This window comes from Nothoprocta perdicaria, unplaced genomic scaffold (assembly GCF_003342845.1).
Source record: "Nothoprocta perdicaria isolate Ctin4 unplaced genomic scaffold, notPer1 scaffold_23, whole genome shotgun sequence".
In the NCBI taxonomy this organism is placed as follows: domain Eukaryota; kingdom Metazoa; phylum Chordata; class Aves; order Tinamiformes; family Tinamidae; genus Nothoprocta; species Nothoprocta perdicaria.
In genome coordinates, this window is record NW_020455455.1 from 2111102 (window position 1) to 2131234 (window position 20133).

Consider the following 20133-nt stretch of genomic DNA (forward strand, 5'->3'; position numbering starts at 1 on the left):
TATAACAGGCCCTTCAGAACTGTGAGCTGTGTATCAAAAAAAGCTGGACATGTATTCTGCAGATAACTTACCTTTTGTTAAGCTTCAGCACAGCTGGTGGGAATGAATTATGCTGATATGGTGCTCTACCAAATCATCTCCAAGTCACAAGAGAAGGTTATTCCTTTACAGAAGAATGAGCACTGAGATATTCTCTTTTGAAAAGAGAGAATAGAGAAGTCTTGCCATTTGATCTAAGTTTTATCTGATGACACAATAGCTGGCACTCACAATGACTACTGGGAAGTTAACAAGTAATTTAAAATACACCCTATGTAGTTCACCTACTAATGTGAGCATTTCAAGGAAATATCTAGAGGCAAAGAATGTTTTGAAGACTGCAACACAATCTCAGCTTATTTTTGGGGGAAGGTTTTATTCTGAAATAAAGAGCAGTGCTGTCCTGCCTTCCAGAGATCCAAATCCCTTTTCCCCATTCAAAACACTTTCATAACAAGTAASGAATAGCACAGACAAGCTGAGACTCATCCAGCCTAGCTCATTTCAAGGGGCAAAGCAGACCCAAAAAGCAGACTTATTACTACTCATGAAGCCATGCTGGAGCCAAGCAACTGGAGCCTCAAAGAAGTGATCCCTTGGAGAAAATACCAAAGGATAGGRCTGTCCTCTTATATGACATGGCATTTGAGGTGCATTAGGTTGCTCACCAAACCTTGATGCTGTGACCTGCATTTAGGATTGGAGCAGTAACAGGCACTTAGGAGTGATATATGCATCATCCCAACAGCAGGATGCAGGAAAGCATAATTTGTATTAGCTGCACTTTCAAAGTGGATTTCAAAGGTAGCACTAAAACCAGAGTAATTTTTTCTCCACTTCCTCAGTCATTCAGTATATCCCCTAGAAAGTAACAACAGTGCTACATGACATACAAGTTTTTACTGCTTCATTTCTCTCAGCATAAAGCACAATCAGGAGAGAATTGCCGATTTCTCCTCTTAACACGGATATTTGTGCTTGATTGTCATGAACTCTTACAGCACAGCAAGCACAACAGAGAGTTTTCAGGGTACTCAGCTGAGCTATTGTGGCCCATATATATCAGATTGGAACTAAACTCATACTGTGCAAAACGCTGAAGCCAGTGTGTAATTGAATCACGAGAATTAGAGGAGAAGAAAAGGCTGCTAGGTCAGGTTGCTCATAGGGCCTCAGCCCAAGATTGCAAATTGCTCCTCCGCAGCTGGAGCCAGGCACATGCTCTACCTCTGTATGGCTGCAGAGAAGGGCCATGCTGAGCAGGACCTGGAAACCACCAAGCCGTTCTGCACACAGACTCTGGACATCAGTCAACTGCCTTCTCATTTTGAGCTTTGTGTCACAACATGGAAAGACATTAAGATCTGGAGTACATGGAGAGAAGTGAAATTTAAGAGTATACAGTACAAGGTCATGGGCACCTATCAGCAAGGGGTTCTAAAATCATCATCCCTGGGAGTAGCAGCTGAGGTAGAAAACCTGCACCAGGAAAACCAAGCGTCATCACAACCCACCACTGCGACGAGGCCATGGGTTACAAGCAGTGATCCCAGGAAGCGTTAGGTGAGGCCTTTATCCTGGGAGATGGACTTACTACTGTCCCTGCATCACAGTCACATCAGTGAGATCTCATCAGTAGTGTGAAGAACAAGTTTGATTGCCTGAAATACATGCAAAGAAGGGCTATGGCATGATCAGATAATTAAGCTGACCACCTTACGGTACGAGGCTGAAAGACCTTGGCAAAAGTGGATTTTAAAATTGGGAYATGTTTTTTTCTTGTGTATGTATATGGGAGAAAAACAGGAAGGAATCTGGAAGAGAGAGATGAAGGAAAGAAGGAGAAAACAATGGAAAAAAGAGACGTACAAAGGGAGCAATCACGGCAAGAGAATAAATGGATGTAAAGGGGGGAAAAAACAGGAGGAAAAAAAAAAGAAAAAGAAAAGGTTTCTGTTTCAGAAATCATGGAACAACCTTCCAGTAGGAGCAAAGTGCCAGAAACATATGTGGATGGTTCTTGATAAATTTATGAATGGGATTATGGGACTACGCATCCTATACTGGACAACAGAATCGCCTGGTTCACTGGCTCCCGGGCATCCTTCCAGTCCTCTGCATAAAGCTGTTTTTATAAAATATATCCATATCTAGACTAAATCATTTGTGATGGGTTAGAGAAATCAAAACTCTTACAATTTCCACAGGAGTATTTTTTCAGTTTCATTTTACTAAAAAATAAAAAGGGAGAGGGATTAACAGGGAATGCAAGCGTATATGAGAAAAGATGTGGCTAAGCAGAAATATGAGAAAGATCAGAAGTAACATGTGTGTAAAACTAGAGAAAAGTGGGTTAGTGAGAGACAAAAAAAAAGACACAAGTACTTAAAAGAGCATTATAAACAGAATAAAAATCAGTTATTGTCATTAGTCAACAAGGTTGATCAAGAAATGCTAATAACTAGATTAAAATGCAGGAGGGAAAATTTATAACTAGAGGAGCAGTTACATAATGGAACAACCTGCCAGTGAAGGTTACAGCATTTCCATCACTGAAGATATTCAAAGCTATTTTAAGAATAATGAAATCCATCCTCCAATGATTCAGGCTGATGGACTGAGATGACCCAAAGAGGTCTCTTCCACCACAGATGATTCTATTCTTCTACAAGCACTGTTGTTCCTAGCAGGAGCTGCACTTCAGTGAAATGTTTCAGTTCATTTTAAGAAGAAATCATGTTATAATAAATATTAAGTGAAAAAAACAGCTAACTCTTCTTCCCAATCAGAAGAAAATTAATAGTGCTTCAGTTATCTACATTCTGGGATGTTTCTATTCATTTTTAGCTAAGTGTAGTACTCATAYTGCAGTTCCTTCAAGAAACAATTATTTTTAAATGCAAACCCAGACTTTTCTCATGTCTGGAATTAGAAGAACTTATTAATGTATCTATCCCAGACATGATAYCCATGTTTAAGAAATAATTAAACATTCCACTGGTTTCATGCAATRTTCTATTCATATGTTTCAATAGTTGTTTGCAAGTGTTAAAAAGGAACTTGAACAGGTTTCCTTTTTATTGGAATTATTGCTCAATGTTGTGTAATATCCTTAAAAAACAGTATGTTTTACTGTAAAAAATTGTCAGGGTCAGTTTTCGAATCACAGCCTGAGTGGAACAAATTAAAATTCTTGGACCTATCAGTTGTACCCAACCTTACTTTGGGTGGCAACTGTTTCCTGTAAGTGTAACCTGTGGGTATTTCACCTTTCAGCTCATATGCTACTGTTCTATTTCACTAACAAACATCTATGACATTTCATCAACATTCTAGTATGTGGAAGAACATTTCTCTGGTACAAGAAGCACGAGACCATTTTTCTTAAAAATGTTTAGATCTGGTGAATTGGTTGTGCTTGTCACATAGGGAGCACGCACCCAGAGTTTCATTCCTCCTCATCAGAAATAAAAGATAATTCTACCTTGCTCTCTCCCTTGTTACTCCTCTGTAACAGTCAAGGTTAATTAATATGTCAGTAACCTGTCTATGCGGAGCATGTGCATGGAATCAGTGTCGCTGCTAGGGATGGGTATTATCTACATCAACAACATCAATCAAGGCCAAACTTAATTAGAAACATAAAAGATATTTCTGGAAGAAACAGGCTAGTTGCCTTAGCTTTTTTTCCCTCTTTATCTAGAAAATTATATAAGGAACTTGTAAACAATATTAAAGGGTTAAAATTGAAGAATAGAATTTTATTTTTAATGAAGAAATTAAGAATACTACATAGTGAAGAGTTAGTATTTTATGTCCTCTTCATTAAGCTATCTGGTATTAGGACAAGAAGAAGGGGATATACTGATCTATTTTCAAATCCTGTATATCTTGATTTCTTAAAACTTGCAAAATGCATTCCTACCCTAAATGTAGCAATTGAAAAAATATTTTTCCTGAGTATGTTTTATAGAATGACAGATTTGGAAAATTGTAAGAAAATCTATGCTTCAAAGCAGTTACCTTCAATTATGCATGCAAAGAGAYAATTCTTTAAAAAATACTGTTATGTATCAAAGCTGCCAATAGGTATCATTTTTAATAATGCCTGCCAAGTACCTGCTTCCGAGTTCCCAGCTCTGTCTGCTTTGTTTTTCCAAAGCAGCTAAACCCAGGGGCTTGGTAGGCCAAACAGAGGAAGGGAAAAAAGCTGCACGCATTCCTGCCTAACCCTGTAATACACAGAGCAAGTGCAGATAGCCAAGGGCATATGGGTGSCCAAAGCTCACAGTCTGTAAATGGAGAGTGGCAGAGGAACAAAGAGCTCTTCACTTTAGGATATAGATTTTCAATCTATATGTGTAAGTGCTTGCCTGAGAGTGGGAGGTCTTTGTGCAGTGCTGGATGTCAAAGGCTTCTGGGACCATGTGGGTTAGGTGAAGCTGCAGGACTTAGAAGGGGCCCTGAGACAGCAACAAGATTGATGAGGTTGTCAGTGAAGAATGAAGATGGCCATGTGGGGTTGTGTATGTGTCTCATGGCCAGATCACATGAGACGACAGGAGAAGAGCAAGATGAAGAACTCTACAAAACCGTGAAGAGGTCACAAAGGTATTGTTACTGTTCGGCTAGTCTGCCTCAAGGTTGAAGTGATTTTTACCTTGAAAAAAAAGARAGAGAGATCATTTTTCTTCTCGCCTACTCTAAACTTCCTTTATTACCCTCYAGAAAACTCTTGACATTGTTTAAATCAACGTTTCATCTCTTAAAAATTATCAACCTGGAAAGGATGTGTAGGAAATAAGGTAGATCCACTTGCAGCCTCATGGGTACTTAAGTCCATACAGCATTTTGCAGTATTTCAGCATCACAGGTGTTGCAAAAAAAAGTGCTCACTAGTTATAAGCCATATTCAGCTAAAAGCCTCTGAACTGGAGTGATGAGACCTAAAGGAAAGATCTTTTTTTTTTTTTTTCCTTCTTTGCTGCCAGGATAAGAGAATGATGTAGTTAATATTAAGTTGTACTTTCAAAAAAAAAGAAGTAATTTAAAAATTATTTGGGTGCTCAGTTTGAGACCTACGTAGTAGCCCCACGGCTTTTGAGGAAAGTAAAATCTGCTCTTATTTCATTCATTGTTTTGGGTGCTGTGCATCTTAAATAAAGAACAACAGAAATCTCACGGTATTATGGAGGAACAACTGTATTGCTGGCATTCACTCGGGTAAGATCAAAATATATGACACTGCAATATCCACATTAGTTACACTGGACTCGAAGAAGTCTGAGGCAAAACTACCATGGTAACCGAGATAAAACAGCCACTTCACTTTGCTTGTGAGCTCAGCGACTAATGGAGTGAGGTTTTTCATTCCATAATCAAAGACTTCTCAGGAGAAAGAGGTGGTAGCCATTTCTCCTTAGAATTAGTGTACAAAATAATAAGCTATTTGGGGCAGAGACTTCCAATCCATGCCAGTCTGCACATTGCAGTAAACCACAAATGTCTATYCCAGGGGTTAGGAAAATGGGGAGCAAAAGGGGTGTCCAGGCAAAGATTTGAAGATGGCAATGAGGAAGCGCAGCAGATGTGCACAGTGAGATCTTCCTCCCAGATATGAGAGGCTAAATGAGAGGAAGCCTGCATCCAAGACCTGAAGTAATGAAGATTCCTATCCAGGGTCTCAGAAGGAAAATAACCCAAACATGCATTTCTGGTAGTAGAGAAAGAGAGGCGTGTGGTAAGATACAAAGGGATGCCCAGAGCAAACAAGAGGCAAGCAAAATGATCTTTTCATTGACATTTTGGATGAAAACAGGAAAGGATTGTGAATTTCTGTGTTTTTTTTTTCTATTTTTCTAGCCTTTTTTTAAGATGCTGGAGTCTATGGAAAGGGAAAGAGACACAACAGATAGAATTTAAAGAGAAAATCAAAACATACAAAGGAAGTAATAGGGTCACTGGAAAAAAATGAAGGAGTTTTAGAGCAGTAAAGGAAAAACTGTCTATATCATGGAGTRGAGAACAGCAGTAAAGGAATAAGAMGAGGTGAACTGATGGAAAGAGGAAAGTCACATCTCTCCTTGTAAATAGGCTCTTTTGATAAATCAACATGATCTTATGCTGAGAGAAAGCAAAGTAAGTAATGGAAGCTTTGTTGCACAAATGAATCATGATTCAGGTCATTACTGCGTATACTGTGGTAGATCTCAAAACCTAGTCTATGGTGGTATATGCAGCATAAAACGACTAGTCAAAAGACAAACACATAACACGAAGAGATCACAGAATAAAAACAGCATTTTAGGCAACACATGTTTAAAGCAGACAAAGGAAAAACAGTATAGCAACAATCTGCTTGATAAGTTCCTGGCTGAGATAATACTATCTTAAACAGTGAACTGAATGAGAATCTCACAGCATCAGGAAAACCCTAGTAAAGACAGCTTTTCTGACAAGGTTAATGAGACACACACAAACAAACAAAGCCAATAGCAATGGACGTGAAAATCAAAACACTAAACAATTTTCCTAGCAGCCCTAGTGAACTTTGCAAGCTCCTAAGTATGAAAATGAAAACTAATTCATATCTTTTCCAAACATTGGCCATTCACTGTGGAGTAAGTGATGCCAGCATCGTAAGAATAGCATCACATGGCAAGAACTGGCCAGCACACATGCACTTCTGCTTCTCTTGGCCTTGAGGGACAAATATTACTTCCTCTCCTTAGCTGGATTTTGTAGCCAGAGTAGCAGCAAGGATAGCTCCCATCTTTCTGAAGGCATTTCTAGGGTTTTCAATAAATAAAAAGAATAAGAGAAGACTAGGTTGTAGGAAATATCACATTCTGGCTGAGAGTTCTGCATCTACCAGACAACTGTAGCACTCATATACCCTTCCTCCTACCCAACAGAAAATAAATGAATACCAAAGACTTCTTTCATTACTTCTTTAAAATAAAATATTTTAAAAGTGGTGTATCAATGTACTTTGGGCTATTTTTCCCCTCTCATACACACAGCTTTTCTTGTTCACATCAAAAGAGCTCTCTGCATGGGCTATCCACACTGCTGTTGTGTAAATAGTGGAGCTGCAGAGRAGAACAGTTATTATGGCACAGAGCTGTGCATCCAATATACCCTCAGAGCAGCAGTTGGCTCATGGACTTATTGAATAGAGACATGACCTTTTAGTTAGGATTAGTTATGTCTCTATCAGTATTACAGAGACGGGTAAGATAGAGGAACACGTTGTTCTATTATGACCACTGATAAAAAAGGCAAGTGGTCTCTCTTCCTCTTCATCCTACTATCAAAGCAGTCACTTTGACAGGAGTCAGAGTTAAAAGCTTTTTCTGTTAAAACTCATAACACTTTCTTGACCTAAGAAGAAATTAAGCTATTATATGGTTCAGAAATAGATTTAAAGATTTTTTTCTTTGATGTCCCCCTAGAAAACCAAGAACATGATGATGCTTCTAGTATAACTATGAAATATTTTAAGTTTTCCAATGCAACCTTGCAGTATCCTTAATAAGAATTCCAAGTAATATTTTCCTGCTCATCTTCTGAGCCTCCAGATTTGGCATATTTTCCCTTCTTTGCCTTTCAGCTTGTTAGGAAAGGAATCCAATTGTTCTCCTAGATACTTTATTACTAAAGGAAGGATCATCCTTAGGGTATTTTTGATGCAAAAAGTGGTTTTACTTTGACCCTGTGCAGTCAATGCATTTACAGAGCATACATTGAAGACTGGCACTACACACTGAAAGCTTCTGGGAATTAGGATTGCTAATGGTTTCTAGTTATACAGCCCAAACGATGGGGGTCTTCACTGGCAACACTTAGTAGCACAGTGTGCACATACTAGAATCTGTCTCATTGTGTCAAATAGACCCATAGCCCATGAGAGACAAAAATAATTGCAAGAAAGCCTGCATTGCCATTAGAGAAATCTTCCTCTGGATGCACAAGTTCCACTTAAAATGATTATACTAACTGTAAATAATAATAATAACAATACATTTTCCTTCAGTATAGTTTCCTTTTCAAAGACAGACAGAAATGCATCCTTAAGTGCTTATAAAAAGATGGACTACTCTAAATGCAAGAATTTTGAGTTTTTGTTAATGCCCCATGATCTCCCATTAAGAAGCACTCTATCTGTAAGAAATGATGCAGGAAAGTTGGGAATGGGCGCTGGTAGCCGTGGCTCCCCAGGGCTCATGCAATGGCCCCTACCTCCTGCAAGGTGCAGGAGATAACAATGATGGCCCCCATCTGTACCTCCTCACCTGCCCCCAGACCTGCATAGGACATTTCACTGTAGTTAGGAATAGTTATGGAAACTGGTTTACAGTTTGCAGTTTGTTTAGCTAGTTCTTGGCTTCAGAAAAGCCTAACCTTCCTCCCAGTTTGAAAAGAGAAAAGGAACAATAAGGTCTGTATTAGGCCTGAGCTGCTTTTCAATATGTCAGGACTGATTTACTACAAGCTTTTGCAGGGCTATTTGCAGAAGGGTTACTAGAAGAATCCCCCATACACCGAGAAAATGAAAGATGTGACAATGTAATTTTTCAGCATACCTGCATGCACTGCGGGTCACACTCTGATCTGCAAGGTGAATGCTGAGCTCAACCCAAGGCACAGGTTTCACCAGCACAACTTCCCAGAGGTAATGCAGATGCCAAGAAGATAAGAGTGATTAGGTGGCTAGCAATTGCCTCCAAAATGCTAAATATGTTAAATGAACTTGGAGATAACAGCCTGGTATGCATCAACTTCCCTCCTTCAACATCAGCAGAGCTGCATCGGCCTTCCCTGGCCAGGGAGGTCCAGAGCTCCTGGGCTCTGCAATGCAATGGCCCCAAACAGCAAACATCAAACACTCAGAATTAAAGCTCCCTTTGCAACTGTGATTCTTCTGGCAGTTAATTTAACTTGCTTTTATTAGAAGCTTTATTTCTTTCTCTTGAGTCAAATTGTAAAAATATGATGGAGGATCGTTATTTTGTACTTGCTAGGCAGCATCTTGTGCAAGCTCAAGGAAATATCCAGGAAGCCCTCTGAAATGCTCTAATGTAGTAAGGCCAAATGCAGTTGATCACTTGTGACACCCAGCCAGTTAAGCTGTATTGAAGCATGCGGAAACACTTTTTATCTGCTGTGTATTATTTTACCCTTTCTATTTAAATGAACTTAAAGTGAGATCGCTTATTGCTTTAATTGCTCTCTAAGAGTTGCAATCTGCCACTGTGCCCAATAGACAGAACATAAATGAATCAAAACAAAAAACCTATGTAAGGTGTAGAAGATTTTCAGGTATGTTACTTAAGCAATTCAACTTTGGTTCCCATGGAAACACTAACCTAAATATTTCAGTAGAATTGTTAAAGTTAGATTCTAGCTGAGCTTGTCAGATGAGCTCTGAAAAAGCTGTGGGGTTTKGGGGTTTTGTTTATTTCTAAGCACTGCTTCCAGAACTCTAGATTTCTTAATCTCCTGATCTCCCTTCAGCAAGTCCACTTGGACAGCCTTACACTATCTGTCAGTTTGCAACTCTAATATACAGAGACTACAACCTCTAACAGTCAATCAGAAGCTAATTCTTGACTTTATAAAACCCAAGGTATGAATAATCATTTGTAAGTTTTAAAAAAGTTCTAGATTTTAGARTAACTTTGTTTGAATAAAAGAAAGAATATATTCCAAGAAGTACAGTTCTATTCAATATATTCTAAGAAATACAGAGAACAAAAAAATCCAAGATACGAAGAAGTCATCTACTGAGTAACACCAGTCACTGGGCCATTAGTAACATTAGCAACTGATACAGATCATCTTCATTTTCAAAATATTATTTTAATTCCCATAGTCAGCTCCATAATCTAATTTTTTTTTTCATTATTTAGAAAAACATTACAGATTTCTTAGCTGGACTCATGTCCAAACTTCCAGAGTTATTATTTATGTGGACTTGGCCATTAATCACAGAATCTCAGGGCTGTGAAGGAGCTTAGGAAGTCACCTTGTCCTTTCCATAGTCTGCAGACATGAGGAACATGTGTGTTCCTCACACATGTGTATCTAGCTTGCTCTTAAGGGTCTTCCCTGAGGGAGACTCCACTACGTCTATTCTGCTGGTTTTTTTTTCCTACTCCTGGAAAGTTTTCTGTTATGCTTGACCTGAACCTCCAGTACTGCAGTATAAGCCTTGGCAATGACAGGGGCTTCTGGTGAGGATTAGGATGAGAAGAGCAAGGCTATTTATAAAGTAGGTATTGTTCATGCACTGCAACACACCCCACTGCTACTTGGTGGGACAYTTCAAATTTGTCACTTGCCACAAAGGAAGAAGTAGGTCATCCACTATTACACATGCTGCCTTCTGCTGAGTTTTGCTAGGCTGGGATAGACAGATATCTGAAAGCGTATGCAGTTATCCTCCAGCTACCTGTCATCCCAAAGTCTCAGGTTTATTTACTCTTCTTAGTTATATTTGCCTAAACTCATCACTGATGAATGTTGTGCACTTGTCATCTGAGAGATCTGATAGCCTGGAAAATCTGTGCATTGAGTGTTTCTGGACTGGAATAGCTGAACTACTCTAAAGGATGAAAGTCTTTGGAGAAAATGACATAAAGCCTCAGGAACTGATAAAAAAAAAAAAAAAAAAAAAAAAAANAAAAAAAAAAAAAAGTAAGAAAAGCAGACCACCAGTCTTAGAAGAATTCTTGTGGGCTTTTTTATCTTTGCATCAGAGTTTGTTCCTATCAAGTGTCCACTTTAAGGCATATATTTGTCAACAATTTTAGGGAAGACTACCAAGAGACATGGGTGAATGTAATGTCTTTGTCAAAACAAGGCAATTGCTCTGTAAGAACTATCTAGATTTCTCAGCCTCAGGAGACTGGAGGCTTTAGGATGTACAGAGCAAGCTGTTAATATGAATTCAGTCACTGAACTCTAGCTTCTATCTGAGAGATGTCTAAGTGTATGTGCATGGGAGGGGGGTCACATTAATGCTGCTAATAATCCCTTGGATGCTTAGGGCTCTCAAATCAGCACTAATGAGAGCTTTCCTCACTTTGTTTTGTGAAAGTTAAAACCACACAAAGAGAAATAAATGTATTTATGAGATCAAATCCTCAGCAATTGAAACAAAATAGTGTTTAATACTTTCCCAGTGCAGAACTTTGAAATATAAGCTGCTCTGAATGAGAATCAAATTCTTAAAATGTGCCTTCGTTAACTACCACCTGGGAAAGTGCAATACATCTCCCATAGCATGGCTGAACAGCCCTTTTTTCAGTAGTTTTGGGTAATATCTTGAGCTGATACTTCTGGACTCAAAGAAATTTATCTTGAGGTGAGACTTACCCTGTCTTGAAGTCAATGGTAATTTTGCATCTGACTTCACCAGGCCTGAGATTACACCTAAATAAGACTCAGCACAGCATCTGCTAATGGATGTAATCACCATCTGAAAATTCTTTTTTCTCCACCCATCTTGGAGTGGATGAAATCCAGGAGTCAATATTTTAACTTTTGTAAACTGCAATGTCTCCCATATATTGTTACAAGGTCTATGCTGCTTTAGAGAATTTATTGAGACGCAGCGAGAATGTCTGCTTGCACGGAAGTGACAGAAATTGTTTGACTTTGCCCAGTCTGAGACACCAATGAAATGTGATGTAATTAACAGAAAACACATCACTTAATTATGCAGATTAACTATGCTTTGATTATTGCTTCTCTCCTATTTTATGTGCTGTTAAACATTTTTGTTGTTTAGACTTTTACCATTATTTATCGTCGTACATCACAATCTCTAAGCAGAGCTATTTAGCAGACAGTATTAAGCAATGAATCAACTAATTCCTTCACTGTAGAGAGGAAACATCACAGTATCTAGAACCTATTTTATGGTAACCTAGCAACGTATAATGAAACAATAGCAAATTTGCTGTAAACTCATATATTACCTGATATTGTGTGTTTGAATATGCAATAGAGGGATACAGTAGTGAATAGGATAAAACTTTATCAAAGAAAAAATCTGTGTAACTTTTTTCATGTGTTTGTTGTCACTGTTTTTCTTGGATATTTTTAACAAATTTTTCACCCAAATGCACACGTATTTGCTCTGGAGATCTTCAAAAGCCATCCGGATGTGACTTTGTGCCACATGCTCTTGGTGTCCCTGCTTGAGGAGGAGTTGGACTAGATGATCTCTAGAGGTCCCTTCTAACCTCTACCATTCTGTGATTCTGTGATTCATCTGCTATTTTATTTGTCTGTCAGACCTATATAACCAGAGCGCAATTATTTCTGTATACTTTTAACCATTTTATATTTATGAACACATACAGGCATATAAAACTATAGATTCCCAGTAAGTGTAAAACTACTTTTAGTATTATCTCTATGTCATGGTAACTCTTAATACAGAATAAGATGGAATTTGTGCCAAACCTATTACCTCAGAATTACCTACTATCTGCAAGGATAATAGATTTCCTATAATTCTTTATTGTAAAGTGCAATAGTCAATTTACATGTCTGTATGAAACAGGTTTCTGTCAAGGGACAGCATCACCTTCTGACAGAAGGGAGGCAATATCACCTTCACAATGAGCAAGCAGGTTTATTGTGGGGGTAAGTACTGGGCCAGGCACCCCTTCAGTTCATTTGCCATATGGTCACCTTGCAGAGCCCAAMGGACACTATCTGTCCAAAAAAGCTGTATAGAGAGAGTCAGTAATGCTTTGGGTGGAATATTAAAATTTGGCATCTCAATTAAGAGCTAGATTTAAGAACTACATTTCAAAACTATCAAATCCCAGAGAAGAGATCTGAATTTGAGTAGACCACCAAGGAGAAAGTGAATACATATTACTGTGCTCATCCAAGACTCCAATTCCCTACAGTGACACCAGCACTGGAGATGAGGATCTGGTCTAACAGCTGGRTCACAGATCCAGGATCTGTTCTAGGTCTGCTCTTCGCCTGGACAACACAGTGGAAAACCTTTCATGGCTGACTTGCAACATAGGAAGCTACATGTATGACTTTCATGCATATGAAACTGCATATACATAAATTAGCTGCATCACAGCTATTTGGTCTACCATGAAGTGTTCTTTTTTTTTTATTTTTATTTTTTTATTTTTTTTTTTTATTGCAGTATTTTTCTGGTGTTGGGAAAGATTTCTGGAGGGCTGGCAGTGCGCTGGTCTTCCAATTGCAAAGGAATAGGGATCCATCCACAAGTGGCAATTTGGCCTACTCTCACGTGACCAGTTTAACAGAAGTTTAACAGAGCAGTTTAACAGAARATCAAGAATCCTTAAGAATTCACCTGGGATCTTGACAGAGCAACTACTGATTTGGAAGTGATGTCTTGTAGAGCATGCAATAACCAGAGACCCCCGGAACAACAGGGCAGTAGGACGAGTGACTGAATCTTGATGGTTTCCTACAAGTTGGTAGTATTCCAGTGTGATAGAAAATTCTGCTGTGTATCTAAAAGTATGATGACTTGCTGAAGCAAAAATCTTTCACCTACAGAGAGCCTGTGTTAAACACCTACACTTACCCTGTAGAGTATTACTGGACTCCTGTAGCTGTTGATTGAAGAGAAGAATGTGGAGCAATTCTTTCTTTGACAGAAAACTTTCAACATCAGTAATTGTGAAATGTTGCTGTCCAAATCTGTAACAACCTGGCTTTGCTGGGGCTGCCAAGTGCTGCAGATATCTATCTGCCTGTGAAGCAAAGGGCTCGAAATGAGAAAAGTAGGTCTTCAAGATCTTGATCCTTGCCACTCAAGATGCCTGATGCCTGATGTAATCTTACAGTGAGCTTTAAAGCATGTTCAGGATGGGTCCTGAATCAATTCAGAGCTCAAGACCTCTTTACGTGCCATGCTTGGCTTGACAGATGTGTCTTTCTGTCATTCCTGAGATTGTTTCTACTGTAAACCTTCTGCAAAAATCTCCTAATATAAGCACTGACTAGTTCACTTTTCCCTGATTCCTTAGCACAATGAGTAACTCAGGCAGTAGAAAGGCTGCTAAATGAGGAGATAAACCTTTTCTGGAGATTAAGTAAAAACATCTACACAATTGCTGACCATAATGCATTGTTTATTATTGTTAAAATAATAGCAGTCAGAGAATTCACTAATTCTTCAACAGTAATTCTATTCTGCTGCGATGATTACATTTTAATATRGCATTATCTATACGACTTCCATTAACACAGCAAGAAAAAAGCAAAATGAATAAAAGCAAATGAATGCAAGGGTATCCAGAGGGGATGCCCTTGTAATCCTAGTATTAGAGTCTCCCAGTAATGGACACTCTAATAGATTAGTAAACAAGGTCTTTCACACTTTTAGAAAATACAGATCAGAACTCAGGAGACACCTCTGTGGGACCAGCCAGGGCACTTAGGTGGGATCCACCAAAATGGGGAAATTTAATGCTTCACAATCAGAAATCCTAGGGTTCACCAATAATAAATTTCCTTGCAGAGGAAAGATTTTACATGTTTATCACTTACTTTTGCCATGTCCAAACTGAGATCACAGGAACTTGTCTCTAAAAGATAAATTCTAAACATCACACAGCACATCCCCTGCACCCTTCCTTACAGGGGATAACAAACCCGTGCTAATAGTCTGCAAAGATTCTGCGTTATTTTCTACAGATGGATCAGCCATATTCAACTCATGCTATAAACAAAGTTGTTTCTCTTCAATATTAAGCTGGGGCTCTTGCAGAGAAATAGAACAGACTTCTGAAACAGCAGCAAGTTCTAGCATTTCACAAATACCAGGATTTGCAGGTGTATTTGGGAACCATGATCCGGGTCTGGCCACCTCCACCCAGATGAGGCTGCAGTGCCTTGGCCTCTGAAAGGACGTGCTGAGCTTCATTTAGAGTCACAAAGGCACTGTGATATTTAAGGATATGATGCAACTCATCACAAAAAAAGATTCCAAGTTTTTAAAACCTGGGGTCMGATTTGGTAAATTGCTCCAGTTAAGGAAGTGAGAGTTCAGTTCAAAATTGTCTAGCAGGTAAAACCTGCTAAAAAAGTAATGTCAGCCAGTCCCTATTTGGTTGCCAAATAAAACACATAACATCTCTCACTTTTCAAACAGACATTTAAGCAGCTAGATGCTTTCTTAGCAAAAATCATATCTACTTAACAAGAACAATACAATATTCATATGACAACCTGTCACTGTTCTTATTTACTAATGATATTCTTAGTTATCTGTTCTCCATAGACAATATAAGAGTTATAATTGTTAATCATGGTCTTGACAGTCTTTCAGCAACTTCTTACAGCAACAGGGTGCTGCAATTGATGAATTACATCTGTAATATTACACATATACTTGTAAGTACAATAATGGGCATTAAAAGCATGCTCCACAACATATCTATTGCACCTATTATATAAAGTGCTGTAATAAAGTATCACATGGGCTCACTTTTAGCTATTTGAAAGCATTAAAAATTCATGTTCTATGAACAGGAACATCCAATACTAGACTTCCACAAGTGAATATTTATGATGCACCATGAATTACACTGTCAACTAGCCAAGCTTTACAGCACTTCAGATGTTAGTAAGATCACCATAGTATAAGGGACACCCAAAACAAGGTATACATCATCCTGAAACTCACTACTGTCATGCTACTGTAAAACACAGGACTTCTGGAAGGGCATGGATCCAGTCTCGTAACATGGATTACTCAATAGTGTGCTCTTTCACATGGAAGGGTCAACATGTGTCTTTTTCATCCCTGAKGTTACAGCCTTCATGTCATTCCATCTTTATATTTCTCCTGTTCCTTTCTCTTCTCATTTACCTTTGGATCTTACCRTATATAATTTCCCTCTTCACAGACTCCAGCATTCTGCTCTTCGAGAGGAATAAACTCTCAGATGCACCGGAGATTAGCAAAGTAATACTAAATAGTATTACTTTTAAAAGACTAGATAATATAGGGGGTGGAGAGTGGAATCTGTCAAGGATTAAATCAGCGCCTGCTGAGCTTATAGGCTCTGGTTTAGTACTGGTCTTGACTGATTTGAGTTGGTCTCTCCTCCAATGCACMATCTCTCTCCTACAAACTTTTACCTAAAAAATAATAATTGGTCAGTGAAAACAAAAAACCAAAGCCACAACTCCTCTGCAGCTATTTTTCCATCTCTCATAGTCCCACTTTTTTTTTTTTTTTTTGATGAAAGCTGTACTTACAAGCCTGACTGAACTAAATTGTTCAATAATGCATCAATGCATTGTTTTGTACTTACAATGTAGCTCTTCGCTCTCCCTTACACAGTGCTGTGCTGAAGTGTGGAGCCAAGAATGAGTTACATGCCCGCAAAGCACCATATGTGCTAATTGTGCTTTATATATTATTAACATGCAATRCATCCTGATTCCAAGCTTTCAGAGCCCCAAGGCCTTCTGAGAGATACAAGGAAAGGGGAAGACAGGATATCCCATACATCCTTTGTATTTTCCACCTTCTTTTGTCAACTTTCACTTAACCCACAATAACAGAAGTAGAGGGAAACACAATCACCATATGGCAGTCATTCTCCATCTCTGTTCACACAGCTCTGCTTGTTGAAGCAATGTGTGCATTTGCATTGTAGTGCCATCTCACTTGAATTTAGGCATACAATGTCAAGTTGTTTATGCTTCGCTGACATAGCTGCTTTTGTAGTGCTTTCTCTAGGTAGACCCTTTCCAAGAAAACCTTGTTAAGCGCCTGACAGAAGCAATTTTCTTTTAATTTCAAGACACTTGGACCTTTAGATGTAATTACATGTATAAATAGGATGACTCACACAATTTTGCTGCTGTTTGTAACTTACATTTCATTATTTGCATTTAGCTGACAGAGAGCTGACAATTGCAGCCATCCCTAGAGATGGTGTGGGGAATCTCATTTGCAGGCATTCCCTGGAGTTGTTTGGGAACAGGCTACACAGTCGTGCAGCTGAGCACAGAGGTGAACCTACATATATTAGGATGAACCCAAATCAAAGCACCAGGCTTTGTTTTCTTCTCAATTGAAATAGTAGAAATTTAAGAGTGTGACAAACTGTATAAGCACGAGAGACCATTCGGACATATTTGACATATGTGATGATATCTTTCTAAACATAGTGATGTTTGACAATTTTAAAAATCATTTTCTGGGCATACTGAAAAAAAAGTAAAATTTGAAAGGGTCCAGCCACAAATCAGTCCCTGGCTACTGCTCGGCCCTGCATCTTCTCTACTGCTGCCCTGGATGCAGATGGTGCTGGAGGCTCCTCTGCCGCATCTGGCACATGGGACTACTCCCAAAACAAGTATTTGACCTGTGCCTTGTTATGGGGGAAAAGAGAAAGTAAAAGATCCCGTCCTGCTACACACACATCTGGCGTTTAACAGCTCACGTTGCTTCCCTTACATTCATTACATTCATTACACACATTGCTTCCTTTACATTCATTATACAAATACAAAACTAAGGGCTTTGAAAACACCCCATCAAATGAAAACTTGGAGTTCATGCTTTTCTGTGGCTACATTGAAGTTTCCCCCAGTGAGCATTCCCAGCTCCGATGTGTGGTCCCTGAGCTGACATGGAGAGAGTCATGTGCCGTTGCTCCTCAGTAGGACCCGGTCAATTGCATGGCAAAGATAATGCAGAAAACGCCATCAAAACAGCAGCCTGAGAGCTGGGCACAGGAACAGCGTGCAAGTACAAACAGCTCATCTGCTAACAGCCGCACGTTATGCTCTCTATGGAAAGTAAACACARGCAATGGGGAATTTTCCAGGAGACCCTAACAACTTCATGGCTCAAACCAACTGCAAGGGAATAGAGAGGGAGAGAAATGGATAAAGGCCTCAAAGATGACAGAAAAGACTCTTTCCCTACTAAGACTCAAAGCATCCAGTTCATTTTGAAGTCATCACGATCAACTTTAATTAAGTTGACTGCTGATCAAAAGACATTTAACACTCTTCTGTTTATTTTCTGGACATCTTTCCTGTGAGTGCTATGATCTTTTAAGGGATGTTGATGATACTTCGAGAAGAGGTTATAAAAGTACTGATTCAGTTGTTGAAAGCAGAAGTAAATCATACTGAAGATGAAAATATTTTTTCCAAATACAGGTGGATATTTCCCTCTTGCATTCAGATTTGCATAATTAATACATTATTAGAAATTAATGATGCTCTAAGTCGATACAAAAATAATAAAACACTTGACAGAATATATGATGAATTATTATATTGATGATTTGTTCTGTGTCTCTTCAGTCCATTTAATCCTTCATTTCTTAATTAGTACTGGGCATAGTACACTAATGTTACATGTCAAGTGAGAAATGCACTTCTGAATCAGACCTTCTAGCCATCCCCATCCACCTTAAGCTGTTTTACCGCTCAGGATGACCTCAGAGCATATGAACTGCTTAAATGTAATATAGCATAAACTCCCCAGCTGCTGTCAGTGGAGGTCTTCAATCTATAGCACCAGCCTGCAAGTATTCCTGATTAAAATCCSCCCCCAGAATACACATACTGGGTATGCAGGGTCCTCAGCACCAACTATTTGTCTCTACAAAACATTTTGCACTGAACTGCCTGCTAACATGGAGGTAGCCTCTGTTAGCTTCAGAAAAGCAATAAATCCTGTTCTCTTTTACTCTTATTCACCATCTCATTATATTTGCAGCCCCACTAATAATGGAGCAAATCTGAAACATTAAATTCCTGCTCACCTTGATTAAAATTCTTGTTAAGTCTCGTTAAACATCTTGTTAACTAGATGTTCTGGGAATTTCCCAATACAACAGTAGTTTAGCAACTGAAGAAACACTTCCTGCAACAACTCTTTTTAATTTTTATAACGATCAAATAATCAAATTCAAAGATGTAAAAGGTGATTCTATCTCAGATGACCAGATGGGCTACCATACTACTTCAGTATGAATAGGTATAAATTCCCTTTACCCTGATAGGGGATAACGGAAGATGCAGAAGAAATCCAATATTTTTTGAATACCTCTTATTAATTAAGCTGTTATCATTAATAAAAGCAAGCTCTTGTTAGTAGTATATAACTATTCAGATGATAAATTCATTGGCCCCCTTACACAGTGCTTGTGCTCCCTCCCAGCCCTGCACTACAGGAACAGCTGGAAGGTCAACCCCAGATGTTCACCCACAAGCASACAACATTTCCATTTTGTGTGCCCCATTCTTGTGCTATAACAAATTTTATCTATGAGAAACTACAATATTCTTGTCTCTGCTAATATGAAAAGGAATTTTTAGCTTAAATTTTCATGGTCTTATGGCAGAATCCTTCATGAGTCCTTCACAAGCGCTGTGTCTAAGCACTAGGAATTTACATTAATCTAGAGAAAATACATTTTAAAAATTGACTTAGAGATGGAAGATGCACAATTTAAACTTGTATGGAAAATGAATTAATCTGTGCAGATTTGTGGARGATTTGAATAATGTTCCCTTTACCCAACAGAAATAAAAAGGAGSAGAAAGTTACTTTTAACTACATTTGTTTACATCTCTTCTGTTTTTTTACCTCTTTCTTACAGATTTACACAACCACACTGCTCTGTGCTTGAAAAGACAAGTGTTTCACAAAGTTTCAGCTAGTGGTTTATCAATTTATTCATACTATTTTGGATGTCTAGGCAGAAAAGCTATTCATCATGACCGCAAAAAGGCAGATGTCACCTCATGATGTCTCCCTTCAGAAAGGGAGAGGAGGAAGGTGAGGGGAACTACATGCTGGTCACCTGCCTATGTTTCTGAATTAGACTCAAAACTGGAAAAATTACAGTAAGAATATTTTTAATTTTATCATTGTGAAGCTAAAATAACAGTATCTAGAAAATAAATYAGTGAAGAACATAACGAAGGGGATATCTTGAAAAGAAGTGAGATAAGAGAATGGAGTAACAGAAAAAGTAAGAAGTGAAATTTAATGCTGGAAAAAGAGAAAAGAAAAGCATGTGAAAGAAGACAAGGAAA